The sequence below is a fragment of the Molossus molossus genome, unplaced genomic scaffold (assembly GCF_014108415.1).
Source record: "Molossus molossus isolate mMolMol1 unplaced genomic scaffold, mMolMol1.p scaffold_m16_p_24, whole genome shotgun sequence".
NCBI classification, from domain to species: Eukaryota; Metazoa; Chordata; class Mammalia; order Chiroptera; family Molossidae; genus Molossus; species Molossus molossus.
The window spans coordinates 11,678,960-11,695,412 of NW_023425360.1; the positions used below are offsets into that span (position 1 = coordinate 11,678,960).

Here is a 16,453-nt window from a genome sequence, read left to right on the forward strand (position 1 = left end):
AAAATACCTTAAGAGAACAGAAAGGCAGGCTACAGACTAAGCGAAAATATTGGCGATATTTTGCAATGCAAAAGACTTGTATCTAGAATATATAAAGAACTCCTGCAACAGAAAATTAAAAAGTCAAAGGGCTTCTTCGACAATAAGTCCATCGGGGACCCGAATTTCCATGAACATTCTGTCTCTTGAGGAGCACTCTAAGTATTTGCTACATCTACTGGGCTTCTTGTAAGGAGCCTGTGCCAGTTATAAATGGTCACACGGCAAGAGAGGGGCAACAGGACAAGAACCCGGGAAGTCAGGCTGCAGCATCCGTGCTTCTGATCACACACGCACTGCCTAGCAAGCAAGAGTCAACATCGTCACCTTTTTGGTCATGCTAAGGAGCCAAGATGATTCCCAGGGGGACCAGCCTGGAGCACCCACAGAGGATAGGTTTTAGGGGCAACCCATCCTTTCTGCTCTGTGAAATGGGCCTGGTCCCTTTGCTTATTTCCCTTTGCCAGCTGGTCTCTGTCAGAGGGGGTGGTAGAGACACAGCGGGAAGACAGATTTGCTTTCTGCCTCTGGCTCCCAGGGATGCTCCAGCAGCCGCAGCAGCCAGCAGATTCGCTGGCGCCTCCCCTCGGAGCTTTGTGGCAGTATCTCCCGTGAGACACTTCCCAGTGAACTGCTCTCCCCAGCCCCCGAGACGGCAGGTCTCCTGCAAACCCCAGAGGGCTGCTTTCCAGCAGTTCTGTGGGTACCACAGTAGCTCCCCTGTCCCTCTCCATCTGGACCTGCACGCCAGCCTGGGGGTGGGGGGCTCCTCCTTGGGTGCTCGGCCAGCCCTAACTGCTTCCTGGAGCTGTGATCCCTGCACTCCTTGGAGCTCCTCCTACCAACGCTTTGCTACTCCGATCCTGATTGGACCCCACTGCCTTGATGGACAGGTCCAACCATCTTTATGTGCGTATTCGAATACTAATTAACAAGAGCTGAAGTTCATCTGAGCACGTCAGAAAGGCTGCTGAGATTCTGATTCCAAGGAGAGCCTTCTCCTTCCCCCTTTGCAATGCTGGGTGCAGCGTTGGCTCACGGATGAATAATGCCTGAGACACCAGGACGGCCCGCTCTGCCCTTTCGCTCCCCTGGTTCAAAGCTGAGGCTGTCCCCACGAGCCAGCCACCACTTCCTACTAGGGCGATGCTTTGTACTGCTCGCAAACGGAATTGGCATATTTTTTTTCCCCAGAAAAACTAATAAACCCTTAAAATGCCAGCTAGGCGCTTGGCATCTATATGGTCAAGTTCTCCTCCGAGCCCAGGCTGTCCCCTGGCACTGTTCTCCTCAGGCCGTGTTTCTGTTGGCTCTGTGACAGAATGTCACGGAATGCCTTGATCTCCGACTCCGACTTCAACAGCCCCTGCCTAATGCAAACACTGAGCCAGTGACTTTGCTCCTGGAGCAGCAGAGTGGGCTGCTGTGTGCAGAAGAAACCCCGTGGGGAGGGCCCTGCAGAGGCTGCCCTCCGACGCCTCTCCCACATGGGGAGGCGGCTGCCCTGCACACTGTCCCAGCACTGAGCAGCCTGTCGCGCGGCCTCGGATGACGGGACCCAGCCACCTCTCCAGGCTCACCTGTGCCCCTTCTCCCCTCACGTCATGATCCCGACAGCCAGGTGTATTGACCCTTGAGAGCCAAGGGCACGGTTCCGTCCAGCCGCAGGACAGGTGCATAGACTATTCCTCCTGCCTAGAATGCCCTTACCACCTGCTTCGCCCCTCGTCCTCCTTGTCCTTCAAGCCTCAATGTGAGGGTCCCTAAGAGCATCAGCAAGGCCCCCTCCCCCACGGAGCCCACAGCTAAATCAGCTTCTCCTGTTGGATGCTGCCATCCCTCCCCAGGTGCTCCGTCAGCTTGTCTTGGTAACACGTATGAACTGTGTGATTCGAGATCCCTAGACTTCAAGATGCAAGTGGGCAGGGAGCGCACTTGTTTCGCTCACAGTGGTGTTCCTACGTTGGCACGTGGTGAGTTGGCACAAACAGGAAGTGCTCAGCGATCTGAGAGGAGGCAGAATAGCACAGACTCTGGAGCCAGACGGCCTGGTCTAAAGCCCAGCTATGTGCCCTTGGACAGCTAACTTCACATCAGTTCCCACATCTACAAAACAGGTTATAACCGCACCTCCCCGATGGGGTTACTCAATGATAAACTGGGTAAATATTTGCAAATCACTTCATTACATGCTGGTTAAATGATAAATTGGAGTCAAGCTATTAAATATCATGCTGCCCTTATAAAGAGAGTAACTAAACGTCCTGGCAGGTTTGGCTTGGCGGTTAGAGTGTCGGCCCACAGACCAAAGGGTCTCAGGTTCAATTCCCGGTCAAGGACACATCTGGGTTGCAGGTTTGATCCCCAGCCCCGGTCGGGGTCATGTGGGATATGTCTCTCTCACATCGATGTTTCTTTCTGTTCCCCCTCCCCTCTGTTTCACTTTCTCTAAAAAATTATATCAATTGGAAAAAATATCCTCGGGTGAGGATTAACAAAAAAGAAAAACCAAGTAACTAAATGAACTTTCGGGTTCCAAATGTCTCTAATTGACACCTATTAAATTAGAAGTTATTTAAAAATAATATTCAGGGCTAACTATGACATAAATATATCATATATACTATTCACATACAAATGTGAAATCTTTATATTCATATGTTACTGGTGGTAGCAAGACTACCCTTTTGGAACTGGATAATAAATACATTTTAGGAGTCACTAAGATGTCCAAGCCTACCTAGAAATGCATGTAAAATTGGACAAAAAATTTTTTAATACTATAGGTAATAAATAATACTTCAGTGTTAGTAATAATGGTTTTTAAAATCTGAAATGTTTAATTACATTTTGAAATGTTAACACTATGTACTAATAGTTGGCTGAAGCTAAAAATCATTGAACTAATCAACATGGGAAGTGTTTATGACATGCTAAAAATAAAACTAAAATTCAAAATTATATCTATAGTATAATAAGTGATGGTATGTGACCTCAGTGTAGTATACTATTTTATACACATATATGTATGTATGTATGTACATGTATATGAAGATAAAAACTAGAAGAAAGCATTAAAAAAATTCATATGCTAAAATGATAAAACTCTGGGTATTTTCAATTTTAAATTATTCTTTTCCCTGTCTGAAAGGTATTATTAAGGTGACATATTTCACATTAATATGTTTTTCAAGAGGCTATATTTTTTAAAGTAAATGTTGCACATACTAAAGCTAATAGCTGGTTTGAAGTGAGGCAAGTCTGCTACCTACAGGTAACTTATCACAGCCTTTTTACTCACATACAGCTAACCAGAGGAGTGTTTGTACTCTAGCAGTTTCAAAGAAAATAAAAAATAAGCTTCCTTAGTCCACAGGAAGACAGGCTCTTGAGATCTACGTGTGAACTGGCTTTAGACTCTGGAGGTGTAAAGAGAAGACAGAAGATGCGGTGGAAGGAGGCAGGATTCACCGAAGTGCAATCCCTCGGGGTGCCTCTCTGCCTGTCCGGAGGCTCTGGCTCATCCCTGCCCTGGGCGTTCTCTGACAGGGATTGCCGGAGCCCAGCTGGGGACCAAGAGAGAGGCAAGTGACTGGAAGTTCACTTGGGCTGAGAACACGGATCAGAACTTGCAGAGGAGCAGGTATGACTGAGACCAGAAGGCTGTGACACAAAGCTGAGCACAGACACATCTTAGGAGAATGCAAATCCTCGGGTTCAGAAGACAGGAGCCCAAGACCACTGGGAGGGAATCCATGAGAAAGCTACACAGGATTGATAATGACTAGTCCTGCTTTCGAAGGCGGAATTCCCTTCCCCACAGTTAAGTGCGGTGGTTCGGGTTAACTTGAGAGGTCTGGAGCGTAGACTAAGAGCCGGGTGACTAGGCGATGGTATCTCAAGGCCGAGAGAATCTAGCCCAGCGAGCATCGCAGCAGCAGCTCCTCCTCCCATCTGCTACTGAATATTCTGTTCTGCTGCGTTCCGTGCGTGCAGCTCTCTTCCTGTCTGGTGAGTCACACGCATCTGGCCTGGCCAGTCGCTGTGCTACTAGTCTCAGTCACAAGTGAGTAACGAATGCAAAGCAAGCAGCTGGCAGCCCAGCTGCCAGCGACTCCCAGAGGGCCCGGTGGGGGTGGGGCTGAGCCTGTCTCCAGCGCTCCATCTGAGACTCCAGGATCCGTGTACCCCGGACTGTGCAGCGGGGCTTTCCTGTCACTCAGCCCCAGGTAAACGGGCCAGGAAGACCGCCATGCAAACTGCAAACCCATAGTTGGTGAATTCAATAAAAAATGAAAACAACCACCACCACCAAGCAGCACAGTACTTCACACACCAAGCAGCTCAGGCAGCTGTCTGTCCAACAGCTGAGACCCAGGAGAAAGAACCACTGTGGTTCTGGTGTCGGAAGGCGCGGGTTTGCAGGCCAGCCCTGGGGTCACAGCTAAGTGGTCTTGGGCAACCCAGTCTTTCCAAACCTGCATGGGCTCACCTGTTGCAGAAACCTGCCGCAGGTGTGTGACAACACCTGCGCACAGTGAAATGCTGGGTCAGTGTTTGTTGAGTAGTCATAGTGGCTTACTATCCTAGCCTTGTGGGTATGGGCAAGGATTCCAGATCAGGCTGCTCTACATAATAAGAGTAAGCACTGAGTTTAAAAAGACTCCTCAAGAGACAGTCAGGGAACACGTCTCACAGACCCCCCAATTCCCCAAGGTCTCCATATCGCCTGCTGCTGGTTTCATGGGTTTCCCACAGTCCAGGGACCCACATAATAGGCACCCACTGTGCTGAGCAGAACACCTAGGACAAGTCCTGAAGACCTGGCACCGTATCCTCTAATGCCAACTTTTCCAACAATGAGACCCACCTGAGGCGAGGACCCAGCCCTCCCCGCACAACTCACTGGGGTAGAGGTCCCAGGACAGGACCCGTGGGAACGCAGGGCCTGTGGGCTTAGCAAGAATTAAGGCTTGGGAATCCGAATGCCCACCTTCACTCCCGTCCAGCTACAGGACTTCATGAGAGCAGTGACTTCCAAGCGTTGACTGCCTCATCGGTAAAATAGGTGTCATAATTTTTATTTCTGCAAAGCCTCGGCCAGGGTTAAAGAACGTCAAGCCAGTGACCACCCACGATTCCCTACGATGCCCTGCGCAGTGCTGAGGTGACCCAGACCCAGTGCTGGTGAGGCAAGTGGCTTCTCTGAAGAACGAGTGTCACTGGCTAGGGAACTCATTTCCTCAGGGACAGAAGCATCCCTCCCACGGTAGGGCCCGTCTTGGGCAGTGTCACCAAGGGAAGCCTTCTGAGTGAGGACCACAGGAGGGCGTGGGGCCACGCCTTGATCAGAAGGAATCACAGCTGGAGGAGGATGACTTAGTCTTAGGGAAGGTCTTGGGGTTACTAAGGCACACTGATGAAGCAAGTCCCCAATTTTAATATTTTAACATTTTAAAATACATGGTTACGTAATGTTTAAAGGCAGGGTTTCCTGTGGTTCAGCCCGCTGCCCCCACAGAATGATGCACCCCTTGGAAAAGAACGAGATGACGACTCCACTAATATTCAGATGAAGGTGGGGTGCAGTGGGGCTGAGAGCCTCCAGCAGAGGGCAGGGAAATGGTCAAGAAGGCAGGAAATCCTATCAACGGACTGTTTTCCATGGCTCCCTTCTTTGACTCTGACGTCATAAACAAAGTCACAACAATAAAAGGCCAGATTTCCCTCCGGCAAGAACCATCAGGATGGGCGGGGGACGGGGCGCCTCCTGCTCCGCACTGTTTTCTCCCTTCCGTGGCCAGGGCAGCTGTCCCCTGTCCACAGACACCAGCCCTTAGTATTTTTATTCACCAAGAGAAAATAGCCCATGAAAAATCTCAAAACTGAGAAGAACTGGTCACTCCCGTCCAGTCTCTAATGCAAGAAGCCCCTTAGAGGAAAAGCAAAGTATAAGGCCAGGTTTTTTTTTTAAGTAGATGGAGGAGAGACAGAGACAGAGAGAGATACAGGCTATCTATAAAGTCTGTAACATAGAGAAAATGTTTCATTTACGCATGGTACTTTTTTTTTTTTTTCATTAATGATTAAATCTATGGCTTTCAATTTAGAGGTATTTTGTGTGCAAAAAGTGTTTGGAAGGGGAAAAAAAAATCTCTTGAGTATATTGTATAAAAATGTAACATGAATGAATGAATGAATGAATGAATGAATGAAAATGTCCCTAGGTTTCCAGGCTTTCAAACATACATTGTTGCCAAAGGGGCATCCGTAAGTTTCTAACATGTGCATCTGGGGATTTCATTTCGGTCCCTCTGGTTGCTGCTGCTGGTGCACAGCAGCTGCTACGAACAGGAGAAATACCGTCCGACACGCAGCGAGCTCAGGGCACTGACAGACTTCCAGCCTCCTCTTCCCTGGGGAGGAAGGTGGAGCATGAGCCGAGGTGACCCCCCCTAACCCCTCCACTGGCTCTGACTTGGGGTCTATAAAGTTCCTAAGCCTCGTTTCTAAAATTTCTTCTCCTTTATACCCAGGCTTATTGGATATTTTCTCAATTTTTTTTCCTGCCAAAAATATAAAGTTGGAAAAAGTTACTATGGATGACGACTGAATTTAGTGAGGCAGCACTAAACCTGGAGGACAGTGGCGGGACGGGAGCTGAGCCGACCCGCGGGCCGGTGGCGGCTCTACGGGCGCTGGCTGAGGGAATTCACATTCCTCTGTGTCGTTGGGGCAGTGACATTTGAACAGAAATGCCTTAAGGTTGATCTGAAAGAAAGGAATGAGCTGAAAGAAAGTGAATGAAAGGATCGGATGACCTTCAATTCGAAACATCCCAAGTAGAGTGTGTGAAACAGACATGAGAGAGACACTACTCTAAACCTATGCATCTCTCCGAAGACGCCAGGGACCCCTATCTGAACCTCAGTGAAGTCCTTTTGTTCAGGGGGTGGGAGAGCCTGAATTACTTTTCCTCCCTGTCGCGTGAAGACGTTTCTCAGTAAATTGGTCCTCCTGCTGGTTTACGAGGTCGGGGATGTCACCTCCCACCTTACGAAATCGAAGCAGCTTCGAGCTTTGCCTGCTGTTCGGGGATGTTCGTGGGGCGTGGCATACAAGAGGAGTCACACTTGATATTCCACAGCAATTCTGAAACTGCTCGGCCTCTGTCACTCCGTCATGCATGAGTCATGACCATTAAGTACCAACGATGTGCCAAGGGCACTAACCTTGCCCAAGAGGAGCCCCACATCTCTTTCCCACGGGCCCAAGGGGACATGCCCCCTTTCCAGACTTGCTAGGGGTCCTAGGAACCCAGAATTCCCTGCCCAAGCAGCTCTGAGCCCACATCCAAGGCCAGCATGGATGCTTCCCCAGGTCCGTCCTCCTAAAAGCAATAGCACAGTGTACTCGCAGGCCTAGGGATGGCCAGAAGGGGACAGCTGGAGAGCGGGAGGGGGGACCCATGCTTGATCACATACACAGAGGTGTCTGTATACACGGCACTGGGCTCACAGCCAAGCAGGACAGGGCTGGGGCTGGGGGAGGGACAGGCTGAGGGTCATGTGCCTCCACATGGGATCTTGCCCTGGGCCCCGCCGGTGTCAGGGTGAGCCTGTCCACGGGCTCAGAGTTGTCTGCGGCCCTAGAAGTCCCCGGACTTCTGGGAGCCGGGAGATCTGTTCTGGCCGAGCAGCCACGACAGAGACTGGCAGCTCAGCCGGGACAGAAACCCTCCTGGAACTCCTGGGGGTCCCACTGAACCTCCTTCCCCGAGAAAGCGCCTCCTGAGTCAGCAGGGAGCAGGTCTTTACTCCGGCTCACCGGTGCTTCCTAGTCCTCCTCGCCTCTCACGTTTACTCTCCCCCAACTGGGAAGCAGATGGGGGGGGGGGCGGGGTGCAGCTGCAAAGCTTCTGGTAAGAAGGTGCAGAGAAGCATAGGCTAAGAGGGGGTGGTGGCATGCCGGGGTCACAAACCCCTTCTGCATTCTCTGCGGACCCGTGAGCGATTGGTTACACCGGAGGGTGGGGACGTGGGCAAAGCCCCCCGTCCGTGTAAGCAGACCACTGGTGCCGGAGCAAGTGTAAGTGTGATTCGGATGTGATTCAGATGACCGGGGCCTTGACATTTGGTTGTGCTGCGGCAAACTGAGAATAGCAACACTCTGTCTTCACAGCGCATCACAAAACAACGAGAGGATTAAAGTGATGACTAGCGGTTATAAAATAGATCACAATGTATAAACTTTCTTCCACAAGTGTGAACTCATTGAATCACCTACGATTGAGAGGCTCTTTACCACCTGGTGACGCCTTCCGTAACACATCCCCTTTCATTAAAAAAAAAGAGGAGAGAAATGTATAGTATTTCACAGACAGTAACAACATGGTACTTGCCTGGCCCCAAAACCACTGCTCCCCAGAACATGAAAAACAATACCATATGCTCAGCTTTTGAGTTACAGATGTAATTTTCCAAGATTACAGTTAAGAAAACACAATAGCGGTCAAATAAAACGTAAATAATGATAATTACCTTGCGTGTATATGATAGCTCACTGCAACGAGCTCAGGTATGCTGTGTATATTTGTCTGTGTGTGTATATATTAAGGCGTTGCGTTTCCTTTCACAACATCCCTGCAGAAGCAGAAAAGGGGAAAGTAATTAGTAGACTATACAATCATACCCATAGGTTTCCTTCTAACTATAAAACTTTAAGTCAGAGTTATGAACCAGTGGTAGAACTCGGTGCCGATCGAATTGGGCCAACCAATCCGTTTTGTCTGACCTGCACAGTGTTCTAAAACAACGCGAGCCAGCACTTAAAATTCAAAGTACATACACGCATAGCCCATGGTCACAGACAACAGTGTGGTGAAGGCCAGGGGCGGGGGGCTGGGAGAAGCTGGGCCAAGATGAGGGAAAGAGGGGACATCGGTAAATAGTGTCAACAGTAAAAATATATTTAAAAAGTGAAATTCAGAGGTTTTCACATAAAAATCCAGATTTGCAACTTCACCCGAATAATCAGAAGATTTGGCAGTACAGGCAGAGGATTAAAAGAAAAAAGAATGTTATCAGCACCCAAGACCCTCCCCTTCCCCAACAATCCCATCCTTACTCCCAACGCCGTGGATCAGTGCTGCCTGCTCTTGGACTTCATGTAAACGGAAGCATACCCAACGCGTTCCTTCGCATCTGCATTATGTCAGCATTGACGACCGAGGAGCACCCAGGCAGATGCACGGAACAGGAGCTGACTCGTTTACACTGGTGCTTGGCATCCCGTGGTCCACTACCCTCTTCCCACCCTGTGACGGACAGAAACGCGGCCTGTTCTGAGTTTGGGGCTTATCACAAATCATGCTGCTCTCTGTGAACATTCTTGAACGCGCCTTTTGGTAAACACACGCGTGCATTTCTGTGGGGCATATACCGAGAAGTGGAAACGCTAGCTCGGAGGTATACATATACTCAGGTGTAACAGACGCTGTTGGACTGTTTCCCAAAGACGTGGTCCCAGTTTCTACTCGTCCATCTGTGTACGAGAGCCCCAGCGGCTCCACGCCTTCACCAGCATGTCTGTGGTCTGTCTTTAAAGTTGAGCCTCTCCGGCACGTGTGCAGGGTGCACGGAGCATGCTCCGTGTTTCCTGGCTGTTCGGATATGCTTCTGTGAAGTGGCTGTTCAAATCTCTTGGTCGTTTTTTTATTGCACGGACTTGTTCATTTGTTTTCCATATTAATCCTGGTTGATTACTTTTTTTTTATCCTCACCCGAGGACATTTTTCCATTTTTTGTTCAGGTAGAGTGGGGGAGGAGAGAGAGGAACAGAGAGAGAGAGAGAGAGAAACATCGATGTGAAAGGGACACATCGAGTGGCTGCCACCCGCACGACCGACCAGGGCCGGGGACAAACTGCAACCGAGGTACATGCCCTTAGCGGGAACCGAACCCGGGTCTCTCAGGACCGCAGGACGATGCTCCAACCGCTGAGCCAAACCGGCCAGAGCCTGGTTGATTACTTATATGGCAAATGTCTCCTCACCCCTCTGCAATTTGTCTTTTGCTCTTTTATTGGTATGCTTTGATGGAAAGAAATTCCTAGTTTTAATATAGTCCAATTTATAGATACTTTTTCACTGTATTAGTACATTTTATGCCCTGTTTAAGAAATCACTGCCTACCCTGAGGTTATTAATATGTTCTATTTTGTCATCCACAATGACACAGTACAACAGAAAAATTGTGGAAGCCAACTATGTGACTTTAACACTTTCTAGTAGCCACATTTTTAAAAGGAGAAAGAAACTGAAGTTAATTTGATGATATATTTTATTGAACCCAATATATCTAAAATACCATTTTAACATGTGATCAGCGTAAAAATGATTCATGAGATATTCTGGATTATTTTTCTGCAAGTAAGTTTCTCAGACCTGCTGTGCGTTTCACACTTGGAGTCTCTGCTGGGCCAGCCGCACCCGGGGACCCGAGAGCCACACGGAGCCAGCAGCTGCCACTGGCTGGAGCAGGTCCAGAAGCTATGTTGTCTTCCCGGGCACACACATTCACATCTAGAGCTGTACACATTTTGAGATTAGTATCAGGATTCTTTTACCTTCCATGTGGACAGTCAAATGGCCATCCTTGCCTCATAGTATTAATAATGTCATAACTCAAGGGCCCAAATATGTGGAGGTTTATTTCTGGAATCTCTAGTTCATTCTGATCATCTAGTGTGCCTTTGGCTTTCATATTTCTTTTATTATTGTTATTATTGATTTGAGAGAGAGAGAGAAGGAGAGAGAGGAAGAGGCACACACAGAGAGAAGGAGAGAGAGGAAGAGACAACAGAGAAAGAGAGAGAGACACACACATGGATTTGTTGTTCCACTTATTTATGCATTCATTGGTTGCTTGTTTGTGCCTGGCCCAGGAATTGAATCTGCAACCTTGGTGTATTGGGACAATACTCTAACCAACTGAGCTACTGGGCCAGGGCCTGGCTTTAGTATATTTTTAAAGTTTCCTATTGGGCCCTGGCCAGTTTGGCTCAGCAGTTAAAGAATCGCCCTTCGGTCCAGAGAGACCCGGGTTTGGTTCCCGCTAAGGGCACGTACCTCGGTTGCAGTTTGTCCCCGGCCCTGGTTGGGTGGTGCGGGTGGCAACCACTCAATGTGTCCCTTTCACATCAATGTCTCTCTCTCTCTCTCTCTCTCTCTTTCTCTCTCTCTCTCTCTCTCTCTCTTCCTCTCTCTCCCTCCCACTCTATCTGAACAAAAAATGGAAAAATGTCCTCGGGTGAGGATAAAAAAAATAAAATAAAATCAAGTTCCCTATTGATTCTTACTTCCAGCCAGTATTGAGAACCACTATTAATGGGTCACAAAATCAATTCATCAGTCATGACCAGAGATTTTTAGAGTGGAATGGAATAGAAGAGAAAACATCAATATGTGCCAAGTATCGTTTTGTGAAACTTTTTTTTTTCAGTTAGTGTGTGTGTGTGTGTGTGTATTCAAAGCTGGGATCTAAAAAGTATTTCTTACCATCAGTGATAGGCAAAAAAAAAGTTTGAAAACCAGTGTAATCAGTGAAACAATTACTTAGGAAGATTCAAGTTGCGTGTTATTTTACAGTCACCGTCCAGAAACACTGAAGTTCTGCTTGTCTGCAGCTGGAGGGGGGCCAGAGATCCCAGAAAGTGGGTCTGCGCCGGAACCAGTCAGGGAGAGCGAGGCCCAGCTAATGAGCCGGTGCAGCAGAAGGAGCTCGTTAGGAGACCCTGCAGCTTTGACCCACCATGGACCATGCTAATGAACCCATGATGTGAACACGACCAACGAAAATCGTTAATCTGCGCGATCTGGGATTTGTTCCGCATCAGCACAGTCTAAGTTTATGAAGTTTTAAGCAGACGTTGAACAAGAAAACAAATTTGAGGGGAAGAATTGAAGCCAATTTAGTTAGTAAGTGGTCTCAGGTAATCCTCATTATTAAAGAGTATGCTCTCGGAATTTGGGCTTCAATCTTGACATGATTACTTTATTGTTCAGCCTGAGTCAGGACCAATCTAATCAACAAGTATTTATTGGCAATCTGCTGAAACACACATGTCTGGCAAAGGAATCAAAATAAAAGAAACAGACCTTGTTTTTCGCATACAATATTGACAGAGAATAAGAGATTTAAGGCTGATGTCTTTTTCCCACTGAGTACTTCATTGTAGAACATGGAGAGAGTAAATGAAAATAATTTTAAGCCCCTCAATGTAGCATTTTCTCTCTTCAGATAACCTGAACATATGCTCTAGCTATGAACTGTATCATTTTCCCTTTTCTGAGAAATGTATTTGGTGATCATCTCACAATGTATACAAATATCGAATCATTATGTCACATCTGAAACGAATATAATGTTATAAGTCAATTCTGTCTCAATTAAAGGAAAAATCGAGAGAACGGCTCCCACACTTCTCCCTTTCCAGGGTCGGCGGCCACACGCCCCACGTCTGAGCGGGCGCAGACGCAGGGTGGGCGAAGGCAGCGCAACCCACGTCGGCCTTTGTGGCCCACGCAAAACAGTAGGTATCTTCTGGTTCTGTTTTATATTGTGCACGTGCACACAAGTGTGTGTGTGTGTGTGTGTGTGTGTGTGTGTGCATGCGCCAATCCTAAGCAGAGGCATTTGGAAATTTTGGTGAAATATCTTAGTTTCCTGGCATTTCCTGAAGATTGAATTCAGGAAACCGTAAAAAGGAAATTTTCCATTGAACTGGAACTTCTGTAAACCAAACATCAGCTCCGGGTTAGGCCTCCGGGCTCTGCAGTTCACTCTCCTTGAGCCCGAGGCACGACCCCCTCCACGGGCTCCCCAGTGGCCGGCTGGGCAGGGAATAAAGACGTGATGGTCATTCAAATGAACCCAAACCTTTTGACTGTATTTGAGCAGCATGTCGACACTTACAGTCTGAGACATTGTAAATTCTCATACTCGGGAAAGATGAAATGTATCCCAAAGTCGATTCTTTTTCTTACTAAAGCTATCTTCTGTTTATTAAGGGGTTTTCTCAGGCTTTAAGGTGAGATAACAATGACATTTGGGAATAACTTAGCTGTTTTTAAAAACACAGTGATCGCTGAAGTCTGTTCACGATCAAACACGTGCCCACCGCCAACCAAAGCCCGTGGGGGATTCTGGGTGGCACGGTGCTGTACACGTCAGAGATTCTTAAATCCTCAGCCACTTGCCATTTGCGGTTTCATACCTAAGCCCTGATTTATTTTCACCGGGATTTTTGGCTTAGGCAAAGGTTGCGTCGTTTAAAACCCCTGCTACAAGACACAATGTCAAGGCAGCATGGACAGTATGACCCGCAAAACGGTGACACTGATTCTCGCACAGAGCTTAGGGACACGGGTCCTGCTACTTTAGGATGTCTTTTTGGTCTGTCTGGGCCTAACTCAAAGATTTCTTCAACTGTCTGGGTCCACCAAGGCAACGAAACAGCAAATTTGGGCCCATAAGGCCGCTGCCGGTGTTTCCAAGGCAAGGGGGACGAGGGTGCGCCTGACCCTGACCCCAGCCGGAGGTCCAGGGATCCTCTCCTGGGTCCCTGTGACGACCTCTGCTTCATCAGGGCTCACAGCTAAGGACACACTGTCAAAACACCCTTCTTGATGCCAACTGGCCTACTTGATAAACTTGTCTCCGGGCTTTCAGCCAGTAAATAAGCCAATCTCGCGGGTTTCGGATCCATCTTTATACAGGTGTGTTATCTCTAGTTTAATCTTTGTCCTGTATTCCTAAAGTCACATTGGGGGGGCGGGGGGCTTGGAAAGCCCAAGGCTGCAGTGTAGATGACCTGCCTGGGGCCCAAGGTAAGGAAGTGGGTGCCACACTATACTCTGTCCCATGAGGTCTTGTAGCCAGACCCTCCTCTCATGGGTACCCTACCCATGGGCAACGCTTCTGCTATGACTCTGGGGGCCCAGGAAAACTCAGATGATCTGCCTGTGTGTGTGTGAGAGAGAGAGAGATAGATAGATAGAGAGAGAGAGAGAGAGAGAGTGTGTGTGCGTGTGTGTGTACTGATGCACAACTCTGCAATCATTAGCACAAGAAACTGACTTTTGAACAAGAAGCATCTGATGTTCTTGCTCGGGCGCTGTGCCATGGGGACTCTTAGCAAAGATGCTCACGGCCCGGACGCAGAGGCTGTGTTGAAGCGGGATCAGCTCCACCTTGAAGGCTCTCGAGAATCACAATGTGCTTTTCAGAGAAAGTCAGTCACATCATGACATAAGAAGGCATCAGCAAACAACTCGAGACGTGAGTACGAGGGAGAGGCCACCGCCAGTTAGTCAGGCAGGAGGGCTTTGCACACCTCGTCCTTGTGTTCCTCATAGCAAGCAACCCTGTGTGATGGACACTACCATCATCACCTTATCCATCAGAAGCCGAGGTGTGAAGAGCTGCACCAACTTGCCTAGGCCACAGAACTGGCAAGCAAGAAGCAAGGATTCAAATCTAGATCTTTCTGCCTTTCCGTCCACCACACCACGCCGTCATGCCCGCAACAGAAGCAGGTTGTGGACTGCCTTTTGGTCTTTTGCTACAAGATACAACTTAGCGATACTATCATGGGTTTGGAACTCCTTCTCGGGACGAGGGCTCTGAGAAGGGCGGGCTGGATAGGATGGGAACGTTGCAGCCTCCAATCACACACCTCCGGGAGCACAGAGGCAGCAGACATCTGACTTCCCCCCTCCCCTGCGATGTCTCTGCATCTCTCTCAGCCCCAGATCCTGAAAACTTCGCAGTGTGAGTTTTCGCTCACTGGATTAAATAGGAAGATGCATGTATGTACAGTAAGAGCTCGATAAATGTAGATTATTCTGAACCCAGAATTATCTTCCAACGTATGTAACTTAAGGTGACTGCTTTTAGAAAAGGCAGGAATATTGTTGATGGGAAGAGTCTGCATATTGTCTATATGAACGTATGCCTCTTTTCCCCTTAAAGAATTTGTCCCTTAGGCCAGGAATTCTACCGATGAAATTTTAAGTGGACCCCACACACACACTTTGGGGGGAAAAAAGGCTTGAAGGGGGAGAGGAATGAAAAGATGCTGTTTAAACTCCAAGCCCTCACTCATGATAGAGAAGGTACATGAACATCATGGATTAATGAATAAATGAACAGTCACCATCTGGTGAGTCCCAAAGGTTTCTTTTCGTTGCTCCGTGTAAGGGCTTTTTAGGAAATCAAATTACTTAAAAGACCATCCTTGCCAAACATGGGCTTGGGTTAGAACCAAACAAAGTTGTGTTTCATTTCTCCCCGCGGGGCTGGCGGTTTGAGCACGAATCAGCTAGTGTCTTCTAGAGATGACACCGAGATGGTCGCCCCGAGACAGACAGCTGAGGAGTGTGCCCCGCTGCCAGGGAAGACAGTCCTGTCTCGCCGCACACGGAGACATTCAGACAGGTCACGAGTGACCCTGGCCATGCCACCTGCCGGTCTGCGGTCTCGCCTGGTGTTTCACTGCAGGTCAAGGCTCCTAATAAACAAAGCCGAGCATCCGCCTCATGGGACCTCACTCCCGGGGACAATTCTCCGTAGCCCTTCAACGAGTCAGTTCAAACTCCCCGAACAGCCAGTGACACAGGTCAGACGTGGAAGTTTGGACAGAGCGCTTCACTCCACTACGAAAGACGTCTGAAGCAAGGCCGGCCAGGCAAAGGGACTCGAACCCCTCTTCTCTGATCTCTCGCAGAATACCAGGCCAGAGCGAGCCTTCTGCTCCCTCTTGTCTCTCTTTCTGTGACTCACACACGCACGCACACACGCACACACAGTCAAGGCCGCCTTGGTTTTGAAAGTTCCCCAGTAGCGACATCAAAGGGATGGTGCCTACCTTTCAAAGTCCACAGAAAGTGCCCCCTGCTCCGGCCCCGCGTTCCGGCAGCTGCTTCTCCCGAGAGGCAGCACCCTCACCTCTGTCTGAGTGCTGACATTCCTTCGGAGACCCACCCTCGAAAGTTGCAAGTCAAGATTTCTGACCGAGGGCGGTCAGTGACGTGAGGCACAGCTACTGGATGGCACCTCGGGTTCTTCCTGGTGGGATGTCCCTTCCTGTTTCACCACTTGGAGAGGAGAAAACCGGAATTCAGTCAGACCCAGAAGCACAATGAATTGCTTCATCACTGTTGCCTTCCGGGGCACACTGCAATCACCTTGCTGTTTGCATCGAAAGGGAAGGGGTTTGAGCAGCAGGGAGCAAACCTGTTGACAACACACCATCGCCAAGCTGGTCGGACAACCACCACGCAGGGCTTTGTGCTACCTGAGCCACCACTACTCACCGCCACCCCCGCGCCACGGGCTCATCAACTGCGAAGCCC

General features: G+C 48.8%; 1 protein-coding gene across 1 annotated transcript in view; it reads right to left on the reverse strand.

Annotated features, from left to right (window-relative positions):
* Positions 1-16,017, reverse strand: part of CERS3 (ceramide synthase 3) — an 82,974-nt gene extending 66,957 nt beyond the window's left edge. The window contains exons 1-2 of the mRNA XM_036278006.1: positions 15,967-16,017; positions 8,580-8,681 (exon numbers count right to left, since the gene is read on the reverse strand). The gene's annotated coding sequence lies outside the window, so the exon portion shown is untranslated. The remainder of the gene's footprint in view (positions 1-8,579; positions 8,682-15,966) is intronic.
* Between the last annotated feature and the right edge of the window lie 436 nt (positions 16,018-16,453).